This window comes from Canis lupus, chromosome 17 (assembly GCF_011100685.1).
Source record: "Canis lupus familiaris isolate Mischka breed German Shepherd chromosome 17, alternate assembly UU_Cfam_GSD_1.0, whole genome shotgun sequence".
Taxonomy (NCBI): domain Eukaryota; kingdom Metazoa; phylum Chordata; class Mammalia; order Carnivora; family Canidae; genus Canis; species Canis lupus.
In genome coordinates this window covers 2,185,816-2,199,284 of record NC_049238.1, presented here as the reverse complement: position 1 = coordinate 2,199,284, position 13,469 = coordinate 2,185,816, and the positions used below count along the sequence as shown (strand labels likewise).

Genomic DNA, 13,469 nt, shown 5'->3' with positions numbered 1-13,469 from the left:
AATCCAACCCCGCGCCCCACACCCTTATTCTGAAATTGGGAAAGCAGATTTGGAGCAGGGCAGAGGCGTGGGGGGCGAGTCAGGGCCGGCGTGGAGGGCGAGTTGGGGCCGGCCTGGAGGTCATCTCACTCCTTAGCCAACGGAGGTCCCCTTGTTCCTACCTTACTTCCTATGTCTCACAGTGACAAGAGCAAACCACACAAAAACTAACATCACAAAAATAAATAAATAAATAAATAAATAAATAAATAAATAAATAAATAAATATAAAAAAGACTAAGATCTCACTAAGAATTATTCACAAAGGGAAAAACACAACGGTCAATGGGCACGAGAAGTCAACACTCCCTTGAAAGGATGGGAATATAATTAATCACGAAATGACATTTTTCCTTATGACGCTTGTGTTACACATTTTAGAACAAACACCGCCCGCGACCTGCCCTGAGGAGCATGAGCTGGAACAGTTTCTGGGTGGTTAGGTATCGCTACAAAACAGCAGGCAGCTCCTTGCCTTTGTCATCTGCTTGTCCCTCCCTGAGCTCTTCACTCTGCGGGGTCCCCGTCTCTTCCACGTCCCCCCGTCCCCTCCGTACCTGCCCCCACTGGCCTCACACCGTCCCCCAGGCTCCTAACATCACCCACAAATACGTATCACCTTCCTGGATTTCCACCCACCACCTCAAATTGTCTCCCCGGGATGTGTGACCCGTCCCCGGGTCACCGCGCCGCCCACTGGACTCCAGCCCCACCCAGGTCCCCCCACCTCCCCCTCCAGGGTGCAGTCTTGGGGTCACGTCACCCACACGTCCTCGAATCCGATCTCTCAGAACATTACATCCACCCTGCAGCCAGACCCAGGACCCCAAAACGACATCACAGGTGGAACCGGCTTCAGAAGTGTCCGAGGAGCAGGGAAAGTGTGTAACTAGGCGGGCCGTGGCTCGATGGCTCCATCCCTGGGGAAGGGCACGTCATGGAGGCCCCGATAGCTTCGTCTGCTTTTGAACACATTGAAATCCATCACGTATCACACACGAGTAATGTGTGTCAGGGGCAGTGGGGCGGGCGGGAACCCCCATCTGTCCCTGGGCCTCCACACCCCCCAGTTGGTCTCACTGCCGCCGGCCGCCCTCGGCAACACACCAGCGCAGCCTCCTCAAGCTGGTCAGTCTGTTAAAACCCTGGTGCGTGTGCTTCCCCTTCCACGGAGTAAGAGCTCGTGTCCTTCCAAGGTCCACAGGGCCCCGCCACACGACGGCTCCCACCCCCGCTTGGTCCTGCCCTCATCGCTGGCACCTGCTGCTCCCTCTGCTGGGAGGCTCCTCCCCGGGCTTCTGTGGGGCGGCCCCTCAGCTCCGTGCAAGTCTGTGTGCTCCGAGATCACCTTCTCAGTAAGACCCACCCTGACACCCCCCCCCCACCTACAGCGACATTTCCACTCCCCCTAGCACCTCCCACACCCCGAGCCCGTAGCCGGAAGACATACTGTGTAATTTACTTCTTTATTATCTCAGCATCCGTCTTTCCCAGTTAGGTGTGTGCTCCGTGAGGACCATAATCTCCATTTGGGCCTCTGGTGTCTTCCTAGGACGTGGAACCTGGCTCGGCCCACATCAGAAGCTTAATAAATATCTGCTAAACAAATAAGTGAGCAGGGATCCCTGGGTGGCTCAGCGGTTTAGCGCCTGCCTTTGGCTCAGGGCCTGATCCTGGGGTCCCAGGATCGAGTCCCACGTTGGGCTTCTCGCAGGAAGCCTGCTTCTCCCTCTGCCTGTGTCTCTGCCTGTCTCTCATGAATAAATAAATAAAATCTTTAAAAATAAATAAATGAGTGAGCTAACAATGTTTTCTAACCCATTTTATGTTTTAAAATACTGATTCCCTAACTGGACTAAAATCTTCCTGAGGCTGAAAAGGTGCAGAAGAAATCCTCTAACATTGCATGAGTTTGCAGTACGTCGTGCACGGCTCGCATATGCTCTCTCTCCCCTCATCCTAGAACAACGCTGAGATTCTGGTTTCGTTGGCATCTTACGCATGAAGAAACGCGCCTTTGAGGGGTCACATAAATTGTGCAAACCTCACAGCTGGAGAGTGAGCCACCTTCCCAACGCAGCTACGCCCCGATGTGATTGCTATTTGAAAGTCCCCAGCACGGTGCCGGCACAGGTGGCTGTGGCAGGCTGCAGCGTAGGTCACTGGGGACCCGTGTGTGCCGGCCCGCAACGCTCAGGCACTGAGCCAGGCTCTGGCCTTACACCTGCTCCTCGGAGCTGACAGTGGGGGGCAGGACGCAGACGCAACCACCGCAGTGCTGCTGATGGAGGTGGCAGTGACGTCCTCGCAGGACGACGGGACCTCAGGGGGCTCAGGGGCTCCGCTAGGACCTGGACACTGAGCCGGGACTTGATGGGGGTGGATGGGGAGACAGGGTGGGGGACAGGGCGGGGGGCAGGCCGGCGACCGCAGGAGTCATGGAGCTGGAAGACGGCACCGGCCACCCGGGAAGCTGCTGGCCAGGCGTGGCTGGCTAATGCACGTAGTCACCTAACTGTGAGATGTAATTAGAATTACGTAAATCTAATGAAGCTAAGAATGCCGTTTTCCCTTGTCCTAGCCACATTTCGCGTGCTCAGTAGCCACGAGGCTTCCGTGGAGGGTAGCGGGCACGCACGCGGAAGCTTCCGTCACAGAAAGCCTTGCTGGCCCGGCCGGAGAGGCACAGGGCTCACACCTCGGGCATCTCGCGGGGCGCCAGCGCGACTCGCACGTGGCACCAGCCGGGCCATGAGGCCGATGCACGCCAGGCCCGGGCCCGCGCGGCGAGACTGAGACGAGGCTGAGACGAGGCGAGGTGGCCGTGCTCCCAGCTCGGGCTCGGGGGGCCCTCCAGCGGCCAGCACCCCAGGCTGAGCCCGCAGAGCTCGGGGCCAGCCCGGCAGGGACGGGGCCGTCACCGATGGGGGTCACTCCCCCTGACAGCAACGGCTTCGCGTCTGTCCCATGTCCCGGACAAAACCGCACAGCGCCAGGCCCGTCGTGGGCGCTCGACAAAGGCTCGTCGTGTTATTTAATTTTCTTAAATGATCACAAAGCATTGGATGTACCTGGTCATCCTTCGGAAAAGGCTCGGTTTTCGTGTGTCCAGGCAGTGGCAGCGAGCCCGGCAGGCACCGGGTCAGAGCGCCCCAACATCCTGCCAAAGTGCACAATCCAGAGCCCCTGGGAAAGGCCAGGTGTCATGGCAACGCGGGGGGCTGCTCACGGGGTCGTGTCACCCTGCCTCCCGGCCGCCCGGAGCCGGGGAAGGGGTGCTCTTTTCATCCTCGCTGCGTCTCCTCTTTTCCTTCCATGCGCCTCGGAGGACGTGCAGCGAGCGGCGCTGGACCGCAGGCTGCAGGGCACGGACGAGGGAGCCGCACTTTTACACGTGTTTCCAAGGGCTCCGTCTCAACGCGCCAGGGTCCGAGCTTCAGGGTCTGAATCCCGACGCTCGATTTACACACTCACTCACTTCAGCGCTTCTTAAAAAGAACGATCTCGGGCAGCCCGGGGGGCTCAGCGGTTTAGTGCCGCCTTCGGCCCAAGGCCTGATCCTGGGGTCCCGGGACCGAGTCCCACGTCGGGCTCCCTGTGTGGAGCCTGCTTCTCTCTCTGCCTGTGTCCCTGTGTCTCTCATGAATAAATAAATAAAATCTTAAAAAGAAGAACGCTCCCTTCTGGGAATGACTGCTTCCATTTGGCAAATAAATAAATGAGCAGCGCCTCCTCTGAAAAACATCCGTCAGAGCAGCAGAGCGCTGTGTGGGCGAGGACCTGGCCTTCCCACTCCTGCTGCGGCAGCACCGGGGCCAGTACGCGGGGTGAGGCCACTCAGCCTGCCCCTCAGGCAGGAGGGACACGCTTTCCCCACACCCTTAACATGCCTGTGTGCTCACAGAAGAGCTCCTGGGACCCAGGTGGAGGTGCTCGAGGCCCATGTCTCTTTCTCCAAAGGAAACCTAGCCCCCGGACGTGTCTGTTCTACTTAGCAGAAATGAATTCGGTGTGGGGCACAGATGTCTCCGTGGGCTCCTTCCTCAGCCTCCCCACGGCGCCTGCGCCCTGGCGTGTCCCCCCACCCCCAGCCTGTGAGCTCCCCCAGAGACGGGGCGCTGCACGGCTGCCCCCGAGTCGCAGTTACTTCAACCCTTCATCATTCCTGTTGCTAAAGCTCCATTAGTAGCTGTGCTCAAAATGTGTTTCACTGAAATAAAAGAAAAATAAACAGACCTTTGTAAAATATGTCAGAGGCCCCACAAGAGATAAACCTGCAAGGAGAGCAGCCCGGATGGCTCAGCGGTTTAGCGCCGCTTTCAGCCCAGGGCATGACCCTGGAGACCCGGGATCGAGTCCCACGTTGGGCTCCCTGCATGGAGCCTGCTTCTCCCTCTGCCTGTGTGTGTCTCATGAATAAATAAATAAAATGTTAAAAAAAAAAAAAAAAAACCTGCAAGGAGCATGAGGCCCAATCTACAGTGTCCCAGGAGTAGCAGAGCAGGGGGTGGGTGCAGGTAACATTCAGCAACAATATTCCCCATTGCCGCACACGCCCTCCCCACTGCTGTACACAGGGGTCAGGGCTGTGAGTAGCACAGGCCATCAGTACTGGGCACCGGGCATGCAAAAGGTGGAACGCTGGCAGGGTGTGTTATGGTTGCGCTAAGATGGGAACCGCTTGCCACATGTGTACACAAGGTTAAATCCAATGATATATGAACCTCAGTATCTTGGTCACACTAGCCACATTGTATGTGCTCAGAAGCCAGGTGCGGCTGGTAGCTACTGCACCAAACGGCACAGAAGGAGAAGGGAGATTTCCATTGCCAGAGAAGGTTCTAGCCAATGGTGCACATTGTAGAACACCATTGTTTTATTTTTTTTTTTAATTTTTATTTATTTATGATAGTCAGAGAGAGAGAGAGAGGCAGAGACACAGGATCGCGCCCTGGGCCAAAGGCAGGCGCCAAATTGCTGCGCCACCCAGGGATCCCCAAACACCATTGTTTTAAAATCCCTTTTTATTAATTTAGACACAATGTTCAATGTTCAGGAATGGTCTCAGAACTCTTTAGCAACCGCTCATCAATGCAGGAAAGTTCCAACAACAGGACAAAACCATCTCTTTGGCTTCCTAATGCCTGACCCTGTAACCACGTGACATCACACTGCACCAGGCGGGGGGTGTGGGGGATTTGCGGACGTGATCCTAAGACAGGGAGGTAATCCTGGCTAATCCAGGTGGGTCTGATCTACGTGCATGACACGGTAAGAGCAGAGACCTTTCTCTGGCTGGAAGCAAAAGGACCACCAGCAGAAGGAAAGTCAGAAAGAATCAAAGGTTTGAGTCATGCTTCCAAATGAGAGAAAGCCCCTACACACCGTCAAGAAGGCCCAAGAGCAAGGACCACAGCGAAGAATGGCCCCCGCTGACACCAGCAGGGACCCGGGAACCACAGTCCTACAACCACGGAAGCAGATTCTCCTACCCCATCCCCCGAGCCTCCTAATAATCAGGCCCAGCTGGTGGATATTTTGACCACAGCCTGGTGAAGCCCAGAGCAGAGAAATCGGCTGAGCCCAGCTGGACTTCAGACCTGCAGACCCAAAGATCACAAATTTGTTCTAAGATACTGAGAAGGGCGGTGGGGGAAAGGGGTAACTGGGAGATGGGCATGAAGGAGCACATGTGATGGGATGAACACTGGGGTTTTTAAGATTTTATTTATTCATGAGAGACACAGAGAAAGGCAGAGACCCAGGCAGAGGGAGAAGCAGGCTCCACGCAGGGAGCCCGATGCAGGACTTGATCCCGGGTCTCCAGGATCACGCCCTGAGCCGAAGGCAGGCGCTAAATCACTGAGCCACCCAGGCATCCCGAGCACTGGGTGTTCTCTAATGCGGATGAATCAGTAAACTCTACCTCTGAAACTAATGATACACCATATGATCATTAATTGAATTTAAACTTTAAAAATGTTAAATTAAAAACATTTTTTAAAAAGATGCTGAGAATGTGTGACAACAGCACTAACACGAGCCCATATTTGCTTGTTCAGACTTAACTACTGAGACAAGCTACCATCACCGCAGGGGCCAGAGAGATATGCAGAGTTTTCAGCTTCTGGGAGAGACCATGAAGCCCATCAGATCCCTGAGGCCAGAGGCTGTGGCCATTTTAAGGGACACACAGAGGTGCACCCAGGACGCCAGCTGGAGCCCCTGGGGACCCAGGCTGATCTGTCCGTCTGGGAGCCCCCAGCCCCTAACCCTGCAAATGCCCAGCTGACGGCTTGCAGGCTGCCCTGGGCTCCCAGCTAGTCGAGCCCAGGCAGCAGCCCCACCGGTCGGCTTTAATTTGAGTACCCCAGCTTGCGGCTCGTCTGCCACGCTGGCACCTCCACCAAAGCTCTGGGTCTGGCTACAGTTGGGTTCCTGCCACACATTCCATAAAATAAGTGTAACCATGTGAGACGGGCATGCAGAAGACAAGGGATGTCTTTAAGCCCCAACCCCGCATCTTCACACCTGTTCTCATGCCTTCCTCACACCAGCCGGAGAGTCCTCTGTGATCATACCTGTCGCAGAGAAGCCCAGAGAGGCGGGGAGCTTGCCCAGCGTCATGCAGTAATGAAAGGGGAAGGGATGCATTTCCAACGAGCCTTGGGGTAGAGCCACAGCCCCACCTCTATATGGACTATGAGGAAGACAGCAAAGTCTTCACTGTTTCCCTAGGAGCTGCATAACTTACTATGTGTGTTCTCCAAACAGTCTCGAAGAGCATTATATGAACAGTCCCTCTGCCCCAGGATAAAAATATGAGACAGAAAATCGAGCTACTGTACAATCCAGCTCTCTTACTACCGGGCATCACCCACACAATAGAGAAACATTCACCCAAAGGGACACCGCACCAGGGTGCTTCCAGCGGCCTTGTCCACGACAGCCACGACAGGGAAGCAGCCCACGTGTCCATCGACCGAAGAAGGGATAAGAGGATGTGGTGTGTGTACACAGTGGAGTATTACTCAGCCGTAAAGAAGGATGAAGTCTTGCCGTGTCCAACAACATGGATAAACCTAAAGATCATGATGGTGAGTGAAACAAGTCGGTCGGAGAACGACAAACACCATATGACCTCACTCATATGCAGAATTTAAGAAGCAAAACAAACGAGCAAAGGGAAAAAAGAGAGAGAGAGAGAGAGAGAGAGAGACAAAATGAGAAACAGACTGTTACCTACAGAGAACACACGGAAGTCACCAGAGGGGAGGGGCCTGGGAGGGGAGGAGGAAACAGGTGATGGGGATGCAGGAGGCACCTGTTGTGAGGAGCAGCAGGTGACATACAGAGGCACGGAACCACGATACTCTACACCTGAAACTAATAACAACACCGTATGTTAACTTTACTAGAATAAAAATTTTAAAATAAACAATTTCTTTAAATGTGCCAAAGAAAAGAGGGGACCCCTCACGTGCGGGTTCCAGAACACAGCGCAGGCCTGACCACACACCGGCCCCGGCCGCTGCGGAAAGGACCGGGTGGTCTGCATCGGGGAAGTTTCTCTCCTGAGCCACGAACCCCGAGAGTGTCCCCGACGGCCGGGGCTGCACGGCACCTTCGGGGGCTCCGGGGAAGTTCATCTCCCCTGCAGTCTAATGTGTCGCGCTGTTTCCATCCGCAGGAGGGAAAGCCGAGGTGTCTGCGGAAGGGGGGGCACCCGCCAGCCCCAACCTCCGCTCCCCCAGAGGCCACCTCTGCGCCCACACTGCCCAAGGTGACTGCTTCCAAGTCTGTGTGTTTCAATGACTTCTTAAATAATCCCTCGCAGAGGAGCAAGATCCCCTCTGAAAGGGGCGGACCGTGAATGCACCCCAGCTTTTATTTAATTTTTTTAATTTTTTTATTGGAGTTCAAATTGCCGACATACAGAATAACACCCAGTGCTCATCCCATCAAGTGCCCTCCTCAGTGTCTGTCACCCAGTCACCCCCACCCCCGCCCACCTCCCTTTCCACCACCCCTTGTTCATCTCCCAGAGTTAGCAGTCTCTCACGGTCTGTCTCCCTCTCTGATATTTTCACTCATTTTCTCTCCTTTCCCTTTATTCCCTTTCACTATTTTTTATATTCCCCAAATGAATGAGAACATATAATGTTTGTCCTTCTCCGATTGACTTATTTCACTCAGCATCATACCCTCCAGGTCCCTCCACGTCGAAGCACATGGTGTGTATTTGTCGTTTCTGATGGCTGAGGAATATTCCACTGTATACAGAGACCACAGCTTCTCTATCCATCATCTGTTGATGGACACTGAGGCTCCTTCCAGTTTGGCTATTGTGGACATTGCTGCTATGAACATCGGGGTGCAGGTGTCCTGGCGTTTCATTGCATCTGCATCTTTGGGGTAAATCCCCAACAGTGCAATTGCTGGGTCGTAGGGCAGGTCTATTTTTAACTCTTTGAGGAACCTCCACACAGTTTTCCAGAGTGGCTGCACCAGTTCACATTCCCACCAACAGTGCAGGAGGGTTCCCCTTTCTCCGCATCCTCTCCAACATTTGTTGTTTTCTGTCTTGCTAATTTTCCCCATTCTCACTGGTGTGAGGTGGGATCTCGTTGTGGTTTTGATTTGTGTTTCCCTGATGGCAAGTGATGTGGAGCATTTTCTCATGTGCATGTTGGCCATGTCTGTGTCTTCCTCTGTGAGATTTCTGTTCATGTCTTTTGCCCATTTCATGATTGGATTGTTTGTTTCTTTGCTGTTGAGTTTAATAAGTTCTTTATAGATCTTGGATACTGGCCCTTTATCTGGTACGTCATTTGCAAATATCTTCTCCCATCCTGTAGGTTGTCTTGTAGTTTTGTTGACTGTACACTTTGCTGTGCAAAAGCTTCTTATCTTGATGAAGTCCCAATAGTTCATTTTTGCTTTTGTTTCTCTTGCCTTCATGGATGTATCTTGCAAGAAGTTGCTGTGGCCAAGTTCAAAAAGGGTGTTGCCTGTGTTCTCTAGGATTTTGATGGAATCTTGTCTCCCATTTAGATCTTTCATCCACTTTTTATCTTTGTGTCTGTTGTAAGAGAGTGGTCTAGTTTCATTCTTCTGCATGTGGATGTCCAGTTTTCCCAGCACCATTTATTGAAGAGACTGTCTTTTTTCCAGTGGATAATCTTTCCTGCTTTGTCGAATATTAGTTGACCATAATGTTGAGGGTCCACTTCTGAATAGAAAACCTGAACAGGCCGATAACCAGGGAGGAAATTGAAGCAGTCATCAAAAACCTCCCAAGACACAAAAGTCCAGGGCCAGATGGCTTCCCTGGGGAATTCTATCAAACGTTTAAAGAAGAAACCATACTTATTCTACTAAAGCTGTTTGGAAAGATAGAAAGAGATGGAGTACTTCCAAACTCGTTCTATGAGGCCAGCATCACCTTAATTCCAAAACCAAAGACCCACCAAAAAGGAGAATTATAGACCAATATCCCTGATGAACACAGATGCAAAAATTCTCAACAAGATACTAGCCAACAGGATCCAACAGTACATTAAGAAGATAATTCACCATGACCAAGTGGGATTTACCCCTGGGATGCAAGGCTGGTTCAACACTAGTAAAACAATCAATGTGATTCATCATATCAACAAGAGAAAATACAAGAACCATGTGATCCTCTCAATAGATGCAGAGAAAGCATTTGACAAAATACAGCATCCATTCCTGATCAAAACTCTTCAGAGTGTAGGGATAGAGGGAACATTCCTCAGCATCTTAAAAGCCATCTACGAAAAGCCCACAGCAAATATCATTCTCAATGGGGAAGCACTGGGAGCCTTTCCCCTAAGATCAGGAACAAGACAGGGATGTCCACTCTCACCACTGCTATTCAACATAGTACTGGAAGTCCGAGCCTCAGCAATCAGACAACAAAAAGGCATTAAAGGCATTCAGATTGGCAAAGAAGAAGTCAAACTCTCCCTCTTCGCCGATGACATGATACTCTACCTAGAAAACCCAAAAGCCTCCACCCCAAGATTGCTACAACTCATACAGCAATTCGGCAGTGTGGCAGGATACAAAATCAATGCCCAGAAATCAGTGGCATTTCTAGACACTAACAATGAGACTGAAGAAAGAGAAATTAAGGAGTCAATCCCATTGACAATTGCACCCAGAAGCATCAGATACCTAGGAATAAACCTAACTAAAGAGGGAAAGAATCTATACCCTAAAAACTATAGAACACTTCTGAAAGAAATGGAGGAAGACACAAAGAGATGGAAAAATATTCCATGCTCATGGATTGGCAGAATTAATATTGTGAAAATGTCAATGTTACCCAGGGCAATGTACACGTTTAATGCAATCCCTATCAAAATACCATGGACTTTCTTCAGAGAGTTAGAACAAATTATTTTACGATTTGTGTGGAATCAGAAAAGACCCCAAATAGCCAGGGGAATTTTAAAAAAGAAAACCATATCTGGGGGCATCACAATGCCAGATTTCAGGTTGTGCTACAAAGCTGTGGTCATCAAGACAGGTGGTCCTGGCACAAAAACAGGCGCCCCAGCTTTTAATGCAAATCACAGCAAGTCATCGGCAGCGAGGAGGATGGTTACCCCGGTGAGAAGAGCCAGTCATTCTCTTTCTGATGGAAAAAGGATAATCTGGAGATTTTATACACTCAAGTGCTCTTGCTCTTTATTTTACCCTTTGGGATTTGCCTTAAAATGAGAAAAGAGGCGAGGCGAGCACGGAGCTACAGGAGGGTCTTCTCGGACCAGTGGGCCGGGCTCTGCCCACAGGAGTCACCGCGGGGGGAGCACACCCTCGGTGACCCTCGGTGACCCGCTGTCACCGTCAGTGACTCCTGGTGAAGCCTTGGGCCAGAAGTCTGAGGTTTCCGTGAGATAAGAGAAATCTATCCACGTTCGAACAGATCCAGAGGGAGCGTAAGCAGCAATGGGTGAAGGCCTGGCTGGCTCTGCTTTCAGACACAAGGTGACGTCCCCTCCAGGCCTCACTCACTGGCATCTTGGTAAAGACCAAAGTCACAGGACTTACAGAGTGGCGGGACGGGAAGCGGAGTGGGGAGGGCAGGAACCCAGCCCTTACCTCTCAACACTGTCAGAAGCTCATTGCGTCCTGTTCCTTTGGCCAGGACAGCGTTAAAACAGGGAGTTAAGTATAAACAGCACCCCAACCTCGCCCAGGAAGCCGAAGTTCAGTGTTTAGGACTGGATTTCCTGCTCCCCACAAGCCAGCCAAGGTGCCATGGTGCTCGCGTGCCAGCCAGGAGAGAATTTATAGGAGCCTCACCTAGCAAGACAGAACTTTCCGGGGATTGGCCGCGCCTCTGTGATGTCACAAGGGCTGCAGGGAGAGGGGGCTCCGAGGTGGAGCAGAGAAGCCGACGGAGTCTCGGCGAGAGCCTTGTAGGAGGCCCACGGCTGGTTCCTCCCTGGAAGGCCCGCCGCCACCACCCCTACCTGCCCGCCTGGCCCTGAAACGCCCACCTCACCTCCAGCCTTCACGCCCACTCTTGTGTCTAGGAGCCTTCAGCAAACACGTTTATTCTACTCGCCCAGCAACGGTTCTGGAGAAGATAGCCTTCGGGGGGCTCGATAAAGGGGAGGGACCCTCAGCCCCAGGAAGACACAGATGCACCTGGAGTTTTCACACAATTTAAAGGACTCCGCGGACCCTGAGGAAACCCATGATGAGAGGTGCCGCTCCTCGTGGCGTGCAGCAGCCCAGGTGGCTGCCCTCGGAGCCTGTGGTCTAGACGATGAGGCAGGAACAGCACGTGGCCCCGACGTGCATGGTGCATAGCTGACTGCGTGGTCACACCACCCTGCAGAGCGGTCGTGTCCTGGTCCACAGATGGACAAACACAGGCTCAGGAAGGAGGAGATTTATCCAAGGCCACCAGAGTCCTGAGCGGCTGACTGGGAGCCGGAGCTCCGAGCGGCCAGGCGGCCCCTGGCACGTTGCCTCGGAGGCGTGGGGCCGGGAGTGCATCACCGTCCTTGGTGTCTTCACCAGGCTTGGTCCCTCCTCCCCGCCTGCCCCCAGCTCTCTCCCCGATGAAACCAAACCAGTTGGGAAAGCACACCACCTCCAGGAACCTCCCTCTGGCCGGTCCCCACACCCTCAGGTCGTGCTGGCACGTCTGTCCACCCTTCCAGAGGGAGATCTTACGGACACAAGCCACAGCCTGTGGCTCTGCACGGAGCAGGTGGTGTTTTATTACATTAACAGAGGTGACCCTGTGACCCCTTCCCGCTGTCCCCTTCACCCACGACCCCAGTCTAGGCCCCCTGCACAGAGAACAGCCAAGAGGGATGCCGGGGGCTGGCATGGCATGACAAGCTGCCCGGCCCGCTGTCCGCACCCGGAGCCCCCTCCCCGAGTCTGATGAGCCTCCGAGCCACCGCAGAACCTGCTGAGGTGCGGGTGCCCACCGCGGCTCTGAGAGGCGCCGGGAGTCTGCACCCCCACGCGCGGCAAGGCGGTGCTGGGAGGGGGTCCAGGACCACATCTGGAGAGCAAGCTTCTGCGAGCCGCACTGTCCAGCCGCTAGCTACTTAAAATCACATCTAAAATGTAAGTTCATGTAAGAAAAGTAAACGAAATTTAAAATCGATGTCCTCGGTCTTACTTTCCAAATGTCACGCGCTCGAGGGCCGCGTGCGGCAGCCCCACGCACAGCTCCTGGGCGGCTCCGGTGAGGGATGAGGGCCTTGGGCAGCAGCCTGGGCCGGAGGTGAGCCCGTCGGGGCCACGGGAGAGCCGACAGCAGGCGCTTTACCCGGAGCCTGGGGTCGAGAGCCGCCTGCTGGCACCTTGACTGCGGCCCCAGGGGGCGCGGGGCCAGAAGCGTGCAGCCGGCTCAGCTGCTCCCACGTTCCTGGGCCCGGAAACTGTGCAAGATGAGGCACAAGAGCTGCTGAACCATCACAGAGCGATGGATGGCCGAGCCCGCCCCGGAAGCCCACGCAGTGGCAGGTGAGGAAGGCTTAGGATTCGGGTGACTGGCCTGGAGACAGCGGGGACCAGAGACGCAGCATCCTGCAGCCACGCTTGCCCTGCCTCGGGGGCTGCCTCTGCGCCGTCTGTGCCAGGGGGTGAGAGGGGGCACATAAGGAGCCTTTCGGGGCCACCGGGGCTGGGCGCAGCACCCCAGCCTGTGACCCACCCCCTCGTGCCCCAAGCTGCCCCAGGCCCTGAAGAGACTTGTGAGCAAGACCTACCCCGGCCCATGGCCCACGGCGCCTGCCGAGCCGTCAGGGCAAGCGACAAAGGAACAGATGGGCCTGCAGCTTGCTGGTCCCCTCGTGGGGTTTCCCTTCCATTTAACACGTGCCAAACCCCACGCAGACCACCCTCTCGCACCGTCCTCTCAGGAGGGACCT

At 54.0% G+C, this 13,469-nt stretch overlaps 1 protein-coding gene across 1 annotated transcript in view; it reads right to left on the bottom strand.

Annotated features, from left to right (window-relative positions):
* Nucleotides 1-11,379, bottom strand: part of ALLC (allantoicase) — a 29,454-nt gene extending 18,075 nt beyond the window's left edge. The window contains exon 1 of the mRNA XM_038560691.1: nucleotides 11,170-11,379. The gene's annotated coding sequence lies outside the window, so the exon portion shown is untranslated. The remainder of the gene's footprint in view (nucleotides 1-11,169) is intronic.
* Between the last annotated feature and the right edge of the window lie 2,090 nt (nucleotides 11,380-13,469).